A 12,503-nucleotide genomic window follows, 5' to 3' on the forward strand; every position below is an offset into this window, starting at 1 on the left:
TTAGGGGGGTGGGGAGGACAAGGAGGAGGAGGAGGGGGAGGAGGAGGAAGGGAGATTATGATTCTCTATTTTCAAGCCCCGCCCCTAAAGCGAAGGAGGGAAGCAGCTGGGTTCCCGTTTCAGGAGAGCTCCAATCTCTGGGCACTACAGAGCCAACCAGCTGCAGGAGAACTCTGGGGAACGTGCACATCAAACACACTGGGAAAAGGAGGGGAACTAACCCTCGTAGAAGTGGGTTGGTCTCCTGCCAAGAACTCTGAATGGTACTCCTATCAGAACTAGAACATAACAGGAGGTGGGCAGGTTTATGGTCTCTGGGGAAAGGCAGGAGGGGAAACAGTAAAAGCCAGACGAGCATGGGAACAAAACTTGCTCCCTGGCAGGAGAGGGGACAGCCCAGCTGTCTACAGGGCAACACCCATTTTTAGTCAGCAGTGCAATGCTGTCCCATTATGCCCTCCCGAGGCGGACAATCCACTCCCTTAGGCCAATTTTCACACGCTTTGCCGGCTGTGCCCGGAACCCTGTAGTTTGGAGCAGGGTCATTTCCACAAGCCTCTAAGCTAAGGTCTGCCACTCAAGCAGCTGTGTCCCTGAGTGCCAATGACAGGAGGGAAGGGGGACTCTCACTGGCTGTGTCGTGCAATCTAGTCTGTGACCAAGGGCAGAGCAGAAGCCAAAGATGACTGCCCCTCCCATGGGGAGGGCAGCGCTCCTCCTCTGCCAGAGTCGAGCCCAAGGCTGCCACAGAGAGGTGCTGTTTAGTGAGAGAAATGCCTGTCAGGACTGGCAGGAGGAGTAGCCAGCCAGTACTTCCTCTTTCTCACCAACAGCTACCATGGGCCTCCACAGGCTGCTCTGAAAACCCTGCAGAACATCCCGCCGCAGCTAGCAGCTACGGGCTGCTGAGTCACTCCCCTGAGACGGGGAAACTGGTGCTGACTGACCCCTGGGCCTGAAGAAGCCCGACAGTGTCCTCAGCCAGCCCTGCTCCAAAGCTAACACCAACCAGCACAGAAACTTAGAACAGCCTACTCTCCACCCAAACCCACAGAGAAAACCCCTTCTACTGTGCAACATGGTTGGGGGGTGGGGCAGGGAGACACCAACAGTCATCTCAGCAGGGCACCCAGCACTGGAAACAGGAAGTGATGGCTTCATATGCAGAGCACCCCTTAAATACACATACACATATACACACGTGCATTATATGTGTGTATGTGTACACATATGTATGTAAATGTCTATGCAGGTATATATACATGTAAAATTGATTTTTAGACCCACATGCTTCCTGGATTTTGCCTTCAGCTGCATTAGAAGCTGGTTGGCTCCCCTTCTCTGCCTATTGCTCCAGCCTCACCCATGTCCCCTCCTCGAGTCTCACTCTGGGCTCCTAGCACCTGTCCGCAAATGTAGATCGTTCTCTCAGACCTCCAGACCTTTGCTACAGCCTCCTACTGCCTGGGACACTTTCCCTCCAATATCTGCTCCCATTTTTCTTCCAGGTTAGCCTTGGCTCAGACATCACTTCCTCCACGAAGCTTTCCTTGCTCCATCCTTCTGATATCGCAGGGTCCCTGATACGTGTCTCCAGCATCTGCAGGTCAGCCCTTCTCGCACTAGGCCATCCCTGCTTGCTGAACGGCCTGTCTCCACTCTTGGTGGCTGTCTTGTTCACCATTACACAAGACTGACAGCCGCCTAAGGGAAATTTCCAGGACTTAAATCATCTGTGTCCTCAGGCCCAGGCACAGTGCCTGATACCTAACAGGCTCTCAAGAAAGGCTTTTCATGAGGGCAAGTCAGGGTCATGGTATTCCTGCTTTTCTTGGAGTGACTCCTAACCCAATAGCTGTTAGCACAGCTCTGCTCCCTGGGAGCCCTCCCACCTAGGTCAGAGCTAGAAGGTAGTGCCCGCTTCCTTAAATCCATTCTCTGGGGCCTGAGTCCTGGCAGGATTTCACAACTCATCTCCAGCTGTGGGGCTGAGGCCTGCTACCCACCCCTCCACTTGTCCCTTCCCAGTCTCCCATCTGCTGTGCGGTCTGCAGGTAGCCCCCACGTAGGCCACCTACACAACAGGACTGCCTTCGAAGTGGAAGCAATCACAGTGCCAAGGTCTCCAAGACAGAGCGATTCTAGACCCGGCTCTGCCCAAACAAGTTACATAATCTTGAGCAAGTCATTCGCCCTCTTGGGACCTGCGCTTCCCCACTTATAAAATGAGGGGCTGGAGATGAGCTCTGGTGGTCTGTCATGTGCGGATGTGAGGGCTCTCAGTGCCTCTGTGCTCACAAGCCTTCCAGCCCCGTCCCTGAGACCTGAGCAGGAAATGGACATGGTCTGTACCTCCTGCAAACCACATCCTGACCTTGCCAGAAAGTCTGGTCCCATAGGTAAATCTCATCTAACGTGTCTTCAACACCAGGCTCACACACTGGAAAAATCTCTTCTGCCTAGGGCTGAAAAAATTAAAATTAACCTACATGACAACTGGACTTAGCAACATTACAACCCTGAACTCAGTGTGCCCTAGGGAAGGATCCTTTCCCTCCCCAGACTTCATTCACCCACAATTTACAAGCTCCTCACCCTTCCCGGCCTTTCTGCATACCATGAACGTGGCCACAAGGCGCAGGGAAAGGCACCATGACACAGTCTATTTCCAGCAGGCCCCAGGGCTCCGCAGCCTCAGTCGGAGCTGCTCTGAGTAGGCACAGTGCCTGCTAGGGTCCGTGCCACACCTAGCACCTGCCTCACCTGCAGCATGATTCCCCAGCAGCTGGCTCCTCTGAGGGCTCCTGGGCAGCCTGCATGCCATGGGGAGATGAGTTGGCAAAGCCCAGAAGGAGCAGTTTCAGTCTCCCTGCCCAGAGTGGGGGAGGGGGAGGCGGGTCCAAGCAGACCAGTCCAACGGGTCCTTTTTCCACCGCCCTGCACTGCTGATGCCTTCTGCACCCGTTCAAAAACAGGACATTCAAAAGTCAGGTGGAGCATTCACACCGAGTCACAAAGGGCAGGCAATCAAGAAGAAAGGAGAAAATGGTCATTTTTCCTCACTCTTGCCTCACCCACAATGGTCCTGGAAAACGTGGTCCCTGATTTCACAGCTGTTGGTCAATTCAGAAAGGCAAATCATCTCCCTGAGATGCTCGAGGACAGACGTGGGCCGTCCCCATCGGCGGGTGCTGAGGTGGTGTGAGAGCAGTTCGTCCTGTGCCGTGCTCCTGAGCTCGTCTCCCACTCTAAGTAACTTCAGCCTTCCGATACAGACCATATGATCTGTCCAACTCTGGACAGAATTCCCACCACTCAGGGTACCTCTGTCCAGCCATCGTAAACGAGGGTAGGACGAGGCCAATTTAACAAGCAACGACGTTGCCAGAGAGACGCTGTGGGTCAGAACTCGGCAAAACCAGAAGGGCTTGCTCTCTGGCTATGGTCCCTACTTCGGAAAGCCAGACAGGGTTTCCTAAGCAGCATTCTCCCCCTGTGGCTTCCGCTCTGAGCTCTTATCACAACCCTAGTAATGGAATAAACCTTCCCTCTCGTCCTCTCATCCTGAAAAAGTTGTTCTTTTTAGTCATTATTGCACCTATTACGACACTGACTTGTGACTTATGATAGACAGGTCTGATTTACAAATCAATATGGACATACTTCCCCAGGGCTGGCTGCAAGTGGGGAACAATGCCCATGTTATAATTTTTCTTATTTTTTATTTCACAATTAATTGAGAGATGATAATGCACAAAGCATCTGAAGACCCTGGGGGAGGAAGGGACACAGAGAAGGATAAAATGCAGTCCATCTTTCAAAAGAGTTGATTACCTAGTAGGAGAAATAGCACAAATCACAGTTTGATATGGGACCAAATCTAGGAACTCAAGTTACAGATCACCTATTTCCCCCAAATTTTCTAGAAGTCAGCCATGGGCTAAGAAATCAGAAGACCCCAGGTCTCACTTCTAGCAAGGACCATGAGTGCTGGCAGGCTCTACGGAGACCCTGGGACTTCAATGAATGGGATGCCCGGGAACCCACAGAAGCGACCATGGTCAGAGGCCTGTGATGCTGACATAAGAGGAAGCCCACCCAAGGAAACTCACTACAGGATCAATCATTTAGCTTTCCTTATCTCACCCCCATCTGGAAACCAGAGACAGGCCCAACTGCAAGCAAAGATGATATGGGAAGAGCGCAAACACAGTAAAAAAAAGTTGCTCAGGACTCAGGCCGTGGAAATGAAGTCAGGAAAAGCCCCTAGCAACAGAGCAGAGAAGGGAAGGTTTGGGAGGGATCCCTGAAGCCCCGCATCCGGAACCATCCGGAATGCCATATCTCAGTGTGGGCTGTGACCAGGGGGCACGTTTTATAGTTTTCATTTCATTTCCCAACTGTTGGTCGTCAAGCCTGGTCTCCTTCCTTAATTCCCATTCAATCGGTGTTATGGCTCAGTGCACACCAACACCAGTTTTTAAGCTGCACCCTTACCCATCAGGCTACCGGCAGTGTCAGAGCTCTTCTGGGAGGTAGCAGGGAGGAGCAAATACTCATTCCTGAAGGTACTTGGAAGGACATAAGATTCCCTAGACAAACAGAGAAGATTCTATGCCATCTAATAAGAAAGAGTCAGTTAATTCAGAGCCCAGGGATAAAGATTAGGGCCCAAGTTCTCCTCCGCTGGGGAAAAAACAATTCTGAAGCTAGTTCTATCTTAAAAATAGGAAAAGTTGGTGAGGGCTTGGTCCAAATCACCTCAAAAGAAAACCACTTCCTGGAAAAAAAGAAAGTAGGTGAGGGGGAATGGGAATTGGTTTGTTTGAACCCTTTCCTGTATAGTCGACAGCAGATTAGCTACACAAGACTCTCCTGGAATGGTTTACCACGAAGAATTTTATAATGTAAGCACGCTGAGTGTGAACCTGGGAGCTCGGCACCTAAACATTTATTATCAAGAAAAATCCTCACACCATAATCCTAATGAAGGTTTAACATCAGTGTTTGACATTTTGTCATTAAGGGATTGGTTTTAACAGTGTGGATTTGGCAGCTTGCCCTATCGGCTGTTTCACAAGCAGTTTCTGTGGTTTCAAGAAAGGCAGGGTGTTTGCTTTTAAACACTGTCTGAAAAATATATTTCAGAATAGGGTTCAATCATTCCAACACAGAAGGAGGGAATGAAAACCCAACCAAATAAAGGAATCTAGTGCTACCAAACAGAAAGGGAGCACAGGGGAGGAGCCAGGGAGGAAGAGGCATTACTCATCACCTGAACCAAAATGGCAACAAAAGCTACCTAAGTGCTTCTTACTGGCAGGTTCGAAAACAGAACACAGAAATGGTCCTGAAGACATGAGATTCACAAGGGAAAATCCCTCTACAGATCTGCATCTCTCCAAAATAAACTGACCTGGCTCAAATCTATTTGTTTATTTAGAAACAAAAAGAACAGCCCCAACATTTCCACATTAATGCAAAGGGCTGTCATCTAATCAATTAGCAGCCACACCTCTCAGCCACCGTGATGTGGTAATTAAGGCAGACATTTTTCTCCCTGGGAATACAAATACAGAAGGGCAGGGCCTCAATGGACCTAACCCATTATGACAGCCTTTTCATTAGCAAGAAAATGCCGCCATACACTCTCCAAGGAAGCAGTGGCCCGCATCACTGAAAAATACCTGTGTGTGAACAGCAGCTACCTCTGCTGAGAAAAAAATGTGCCGAGATGGGACGCAGGGAGCGGGGAGAAGCACTCGTGAGAAAGCTGTGCTTGTCAAAGTAATTTATGTGGACCTTGCTTTTTCCGCTATAACAAAATGATGGGTTCTAAAGTAATTTAGAACTGACATATAACCGTGATCTTGGAGAAATGAAACAGGTTTGAACACAAACACCATCATACAATCGGACTCCCTCTCTTTCTCTGCCAGGGCAGCAGAGGGGCACAAGTGGATAAGTGATGCTTAAACCAAGTGCAGCAGCTCACCCCTTTATCCTCACCCCATGCTGGTATCTTTAAATAGGCTCGAAATTTTAGAACTTTGCTTAATAAAAACCAAAACCTCTAACAGAATAAGTCACTATTGCCAGGGTGAGACAAGCAAGTAAATCAAACCATAAACTCATAAACTCAACTAACTGAAATTCCACAGAGGCGCACACAGCAATCACTCTCACTAGAAACGACTACAGATGTCTAGGAGGACGACAGACTGAGTTCCAGGGACTAGCTTTAGGAGGGAGAGGTGAACCAAAGGAAGACGGGACAAATGCCAACAGGAACTGGTGGCATATTACAAATGGAATAAACAGACACAGCAGGACGGACAGAGTTCAGCGTCCAGGATTGAACTGGCGGGTCCCAAATGCACATCAGCAGCATCAGTGCTCAGTGCCCTTGGCAGTCAAGGCTAAAAGCAAGTAGCTCTGGGCCTTTGCATGTGTCGGGGCACACAGAAGGTTGGGTTGTAAAGAGAGAACGCTAGTTTCATAAGGATAAAAGGTACATGGTTAAGATCCACACACAAAAGCTTTCCTCTTCTTTTTTTTTCCCTTTTGTGAGGAAGGAGTGCTTACCACAGGAGCTCCAGAATCCCAGCATTTCATGGGTACCACAGCATAGGACAGTCAAATCTAGGAACCCAAACTGTCCTATGCTCTGGGGTACTTATTTGTTGGTTGCCGATTTTAGGTCTCAGGACTCTGGTTTTTCTAAAGGGGTTCTTTAAATTCCAGATGATGAGAAGAGATAAAGAGGAGAAGAAGAAGCCAGGATTAAATGAGGTTGTTTTTTTTTTCTTCTTTTGTTACGTTTCCCACAGCTCTTACATGGCACAGTCGAGACCCAGGAGGTAAGCCAGAGCTGCCTCCACTGCACCTCCACCACCTGAGCCACCCTGGCAATAGGCCACCGAGGGCGGAAAAAGGCAGTCCACAAGACCCTAAAGCCAACATCCTGGGCGGTCCGTTTTGCCCCACACTAACTGGGCGCTAACTGGAACCAGGGCCAAAGGGCTCGCCACAGTCTAGAAAGTCTGGTTTTGACACCAACATATGCAGGACCACTTGGGTTTGTGACTTTAAACAAATTATTCAACATTTCTGGGCCCTGTTTCCTTATCTGTAAAGTGGGGAAAATAAGATCCACTATCTCACAAAGATTAAATGAGTTGATCATGTAAAACACCTAAACAAGTGTCTGGGACAAACCAAGTGCTCAATAAACACTGGCTGTTATTATGTCTATAGCCAAAGACAGAGCCTCAGGCACACACCGTGCCTGGAGTGAGAATGGTTGGGGGCACTGTCTACCTTTCAAGTACTCAGTTCATTCCATTTAAGCGTTTCCCAACCACTTGGAACAGTGGTGTACTTAGAAGGCCATCCAGGAGGCACTGTTACACTGAGTCACTGCCTTAGCTAACAGTGAACAAATCCCCTTTAAAAAGCAAAAGTCCATCTTCCACACAAACCAGTGGCCGAAGCGAGAGAGAGAAAAAAGCACATCAAGTTCAATTCTGCAATTGCAATGAAAGCCACATGTGAATCTGAAAAGAAATATGCTTTGTGTAAAAAGCACAGGATTATGGGACTTGCTGAGTGAGGGGAAAAGGGGCTATAATCCTGCAAGTCTATATGTAGATTCAAACTGATATTAGTTAAGCACTTGATTAAACAGTGTTTTTTAATGATTCTGATAAGAAGTGATGCTGAGCAAATCAGATCAGTTTAAAAAGATTTGCTTAAAGCTGGTCCAAGTGTCTATCAGAAGAGGCCCAAAGGTCTGTTAACGGTACTAAGGGAAGCTTTCAAAAGTTAGAGGTGCTACAGAAGTTGGAGGATAAATCAAGAAAAGAACGAGGTCGAGAATGGTAACGTGGTTCAGAACTCGATATCCAATGCAATTTCACCTATCTCTTAAAGATTCATCAATGATCAAGTTTACACGCTGTTACGAACACACACCAAATATGCTTACCTCTTACAGGAGAAAATAAAATGTACCTACAGAAGTATGGGATTTGGCAGGCATTAAGAAACGGGGCCAACAAAGAGTTAAGTATAGAAGAAATAGGAACAAAGTGTGTAGGCACTACAGGCTGTGGGGTGTTCTGGCTTTAGTGAGTGACTGGAGCCCACTGGCCTTCAGCTATTGTAGGCACCAAGGTTCTTCAAGGTTAGAGGCTAAGCAAGCTTTGCAGTTTTCAAATTTGGAATTGACCAATAGCCAACACAAAAGCTTAAAAAAAAAACCTGTCATAATGAAATCCAAGTAAGCCAAATGATCTTTTTAATGGAATAAAAAAAAAAAAAAAGGCCAATGCTCTGTATTAGGAGAAGGAAAAAAGCCAACTTTGGTCAAAGTCCCTCGGGTCACTGAGAACCAGCTTCCTCAGCTAGAACAACTGCAAACCAAAGCAGCAACTACCTTCCAGCAGCCCAGCTAGGACTCTGGGAATTGTAAAACAAAGGCTCACTATGAGGTCATAGCAAGTAACAAACCAATCAAGGACAGGGATATCAACGTCATTCTTGTCTACAGAAGCGATTCTCACACGTCTGTCTGGAAACCCTTTACACTCTTAATTATTAAGGACCTCAAATAGGTTTTGTTAATGTGGGTTATAGCTACTGTGTTACAATTAAAACTGAGAAAATGTTAAACTATTAATTCATTTAAAATATTACTAAACCCATTAACTACATGTCTTAAGTATATTTTCCAACATATCAACTTAATACATATCATCACAGAAAATCCAAGTTAATTTTTAAAATGGAATTAAAGCTACAACATGGATGAGCCTTGAACACATTACACTACATGAAATGAGTCAGACACAAAAAAACTGTATGATTCCATTTATAGGAGGTATCTACAATAGGAAAACTCATATATACATAAAGTAGAATAGAGGCCACCAGATGCAGAGGGTGGGGAAGATGGAGAGTTATTGTTTAACTGACACAGAGTTTCTGTTTGGCATGATGAAAAAGTTCTAGAAATAATGGTGATGGTTACATAACATTGTGAATCTACTTAATGCCAATGGACTATACACTTAAAAATTATGAAAATGAAAATTATGAAAATGTAAATTGTATGTTATGTGTATTTTCCTACAATGAAAAAAAAATGGAATTAAAGCACAAGGCCGTAAGAAAATTTCAGACTACCATAACTGAAGAGCAGTCTATAAAATAACCGACCAATATTTTTCAAAATCGCCAGTGTTACGAAAGACATGAAAAAAATTAAGAAATAGTCACAGATTTGAGGAGACTATGGAGTCATGACAACTAAATGCAGTGTGGGATCCTGGACTGGACCCTAGAACAGAAAAAACACATCAGTGAAAAAAACTGATAAAATCTGAATGAGTTCTGTGCTTTGGTTAATAGTATTATACCAGATTAATTCTTAATTTTGATATATGCTCTATGGTTACATAAGATGTTAACATAAGGGGAAACTGGGTGAAGAATGTACAGGAACTCTCTGGACTATTTTTGCAATTCTTCTAAGTTTAAAATTATCTCAAATTTTGAAAATAAAATTTAACTTTAAAAAAACTCACAAGACCAATGCTATGTATTCAAAGGAAGAAACGAGCCAACTTTGGTCCAAGTCCCTCGGATCACTGAGAGCCAGCTTCCTCAGCTACGACAACAAACCAAGGCAGCAAGTGTCTTCCTGAGGCCCACTCAGGGCTAAATAGGGGCTAGGAATTGCAACATGATTTTTATGAAATTACCAAGAAACTGACCAACCAAAGCCAGAGAGAATTAACCCAAGTTTTGTCTAAAACCATGATTCTTAAACTGTTTGATTTCAGAAACCCTTTGTACTATTAAAAATAATTGGGTCCCCAAAAAGCTTTTGTTTTTGTATGTATTAGAGCTACCAACATTTTATGCATTAGAAATTAATATGAGAAAGATTTTAACATGTATCCACTCATTTAAAAAGAACATTGGGGGGCCGGCCGAGTGGCTCAGTTGGTTAAGAGCGCGAGCTCTGAGCAACAGGATTACTGGTTTGATTCCCACATGGGCCAATGAGCTGCACTCGAGCTGAGCTGCCAACAGGTGGCAGGATGGCTCAGCTGGTGAGAGCACATGCTCCTAACAACAAGGTTGCCGATTCAACTCCCACATGGGATGGTGGGCTATGCCCACCTGCAACTAAGGTTGAACACAGCACCTTGAGCTAAGTGGGCACGAGCTGACGACGGGCCACTAGATGGCGACTGGACGTGGAGGTGAGCTAGCTGCGCCCTCCACAACTAAGACTGAAGGACAACAACTTGGCTGTTCTCCTTCCCCAACTCCCCAATAAAAAAAAAGATCTTAAAAGAAAAGAAAATGCTTTTTAAAAACATAAATAAAATAAAAAGAACACTGGGGCAGCCAGGTGGCTCAGTTGGTTAGAGCGCGTGCTCTTAACAACAAGGTTGCCAGTTCGACACCGGCATGGGATGGTGGGCTGTGCCCTCCGCAAATGGATTGAAAATGGCAACTGGACCTGGAGCTGAGTTGCGACCTCCACAACTAAGATTGAAGGACAACAACTTGACTTGGAGCTGATGGGTCCTGGAAAAAACACATTGTTGGGCCAGCTGAGTGGCTCGTTGGTTAAGAGTTGGCTTGGGAACACTAGCTCTGAGTAGCAGGGCCGCCAGTTCAGATCCCACATGGGCCAGTGACGCTGCACTCTCTACAGCTAAGATGGTGAACAACAGCTCGACCTGGAGCTGGGCTGCCATGAGTGGCTGGCAGCCAGAGTGAGAGGCCAGCAGCTGGCGTGAGCTGCCGTGAGCCGCAGTGAGAGGCCGTCCAATGGCCGGTGAGCAACTGCCCCACTGGGGAAGAGCGCAATGATCACAATACCAACATGGGCCAGTGAAGCGACGTCCTCCACAACTAGACTGAAGAACGAAAGAACAGCAGCTTGTCTGTTCCCCTTCCCCGATTCCACAACGCTGTTCCCCTCCCCCAAAAAAGATTAAAAATTAATCTTTTTAAAAAATTAATAAAATAAAAAAGAGAAATTTCAATCTACAAAAAAGAGAACATTAAATCCATTACATGTAAACATTTATTTTTAATGAAAAAACTATATAAACCACAACTTCACACCAAAGGAAGTCCACCTGACAAATTGATCTTTTAGTGCAGTCAAAACACAACGCCAGACCCCCCCCAAAAAAAACTAAAAAAAAAAAAGAAAAAAATGGGAAACATGAGAAAAATTAATTAAGAGGAAGAATGAAAACAAGAAAAAAAGAGTGGGAAAGAATAAACAAACCACAGATAAAACAACAAAAACAAACATCTTACAAGGCCAATGCTATATGTATTAGAAGAAGGAAGTAAACTAACTTGGGTCAAAGTCTCTATATAATCAGTGATTATATAGCGCCCTGGGAAATGCAAACAGGGGCTCTTTCTGAAATCATCGCAAGTAACCAACCCAAGAGGGGCCATCAACTCAAGTTTTGTCTACAAAAGAGGTTCTCTCACTTTTTGGTCTCAAGAACTCTTTACACTTTTAAAAAATTATTGAGGACTGCAAAGATCTTTTGTTCATGTGGGTTATAGCCATCAGGAGTTAGCTTATTAGAAGTTGACACTGATAATTAAAAAAATTCTTTTTTATTAATTCATTCAAAATAACAATAAACCCATGACATGTTTACACAAATAACCTATTCTTAATGAAGAAACTATATTTTCTAAAACAAAATGAAACTGCATTGTTTTGCATTCTTTTTTTCTCTTTAATGTCTGCCTTAATGGAAGAGAGCCGACTTCTCATATCTGCTTCTGCCTTCAATGTATTTTGGTATGTTGCTTGATATGAAGAAAATCTCACTTCACCCAGACCTGTAGTTGGAAAATGGAGTTTAATAGTCCTTCAGATATTGAGGATTTTCTTCTTTGATATTAGACTAAAACTCAACAAGTGGTCGTTTTTAAAGGCCAGTTGCAATGTGCAATCTAAAATTTTATCAATGAACCTTTTGTGTACTTTTACGTTAAAATCCATTTGTCATCTTGCACTCTGAATGGCTCTTTTTTTTACCCACTGGCTATCTTGAAAAGTAGTCCTTCACTGACTCATGCAGAACTTCCAAATACTGGCATTTCGCACAATGTTGAAAAAGCACATTCCGTTAATTTTACCATCAATCTCATCAAAAAAGTCTGAGAAATACAAATTTTCCAAAATTCCGATTTTCGCTTGAAAACTTGAATTTTATCACTGGCAATGGTAATAGACTTACTCTGCTCAAGTTCAAGAAAATGTCCATGAAACACTCAAGTATGAATAATAACCACAGTGTCCATCAGTTGTTCTTTCAAGTAAAAATAATGATCCATGCAACTGGTTCAGTTCCGACACACAAGCGCATTCATTTTTTCAAGCCAGTCACACTGGACTACAGTATATAGCAGCAGGGCTCCATGGACATGCTGCATTTCATCCCTCA

General features: G+C 45.0%; 1 protein-coding gene across 3 annotated transcripts in view; it reads right to left on the reverse strand.

The window, feature by feature from the left end:
• The window catches only part of MARK2 (microtubule affinity regulating kinase 2), a 54,483-nt gene that overhangs the window by 31,055 nt on the left and 10,925 nt on the right, over positions 1 to 12,503 (reverse strand). The gene's annotated exons all lie outside the window — the stretch shown is intronic.

This window comes from Hipposideros armiger, unplaced genomic scaffold, assembly GCF_001890085.2.
Source record: "Hipposideros armiger isolate ML-2016 unplaced genomic scaffold, ASM189008v1 scaffold_93, whole genome shotgun sequence".
Lineage (NCBI taxonomy): Eukaryota > Metazoa > Chordata > Mammalia > Chiroptera > Hipposideridae > Hipposideros > Hipposideros armiger.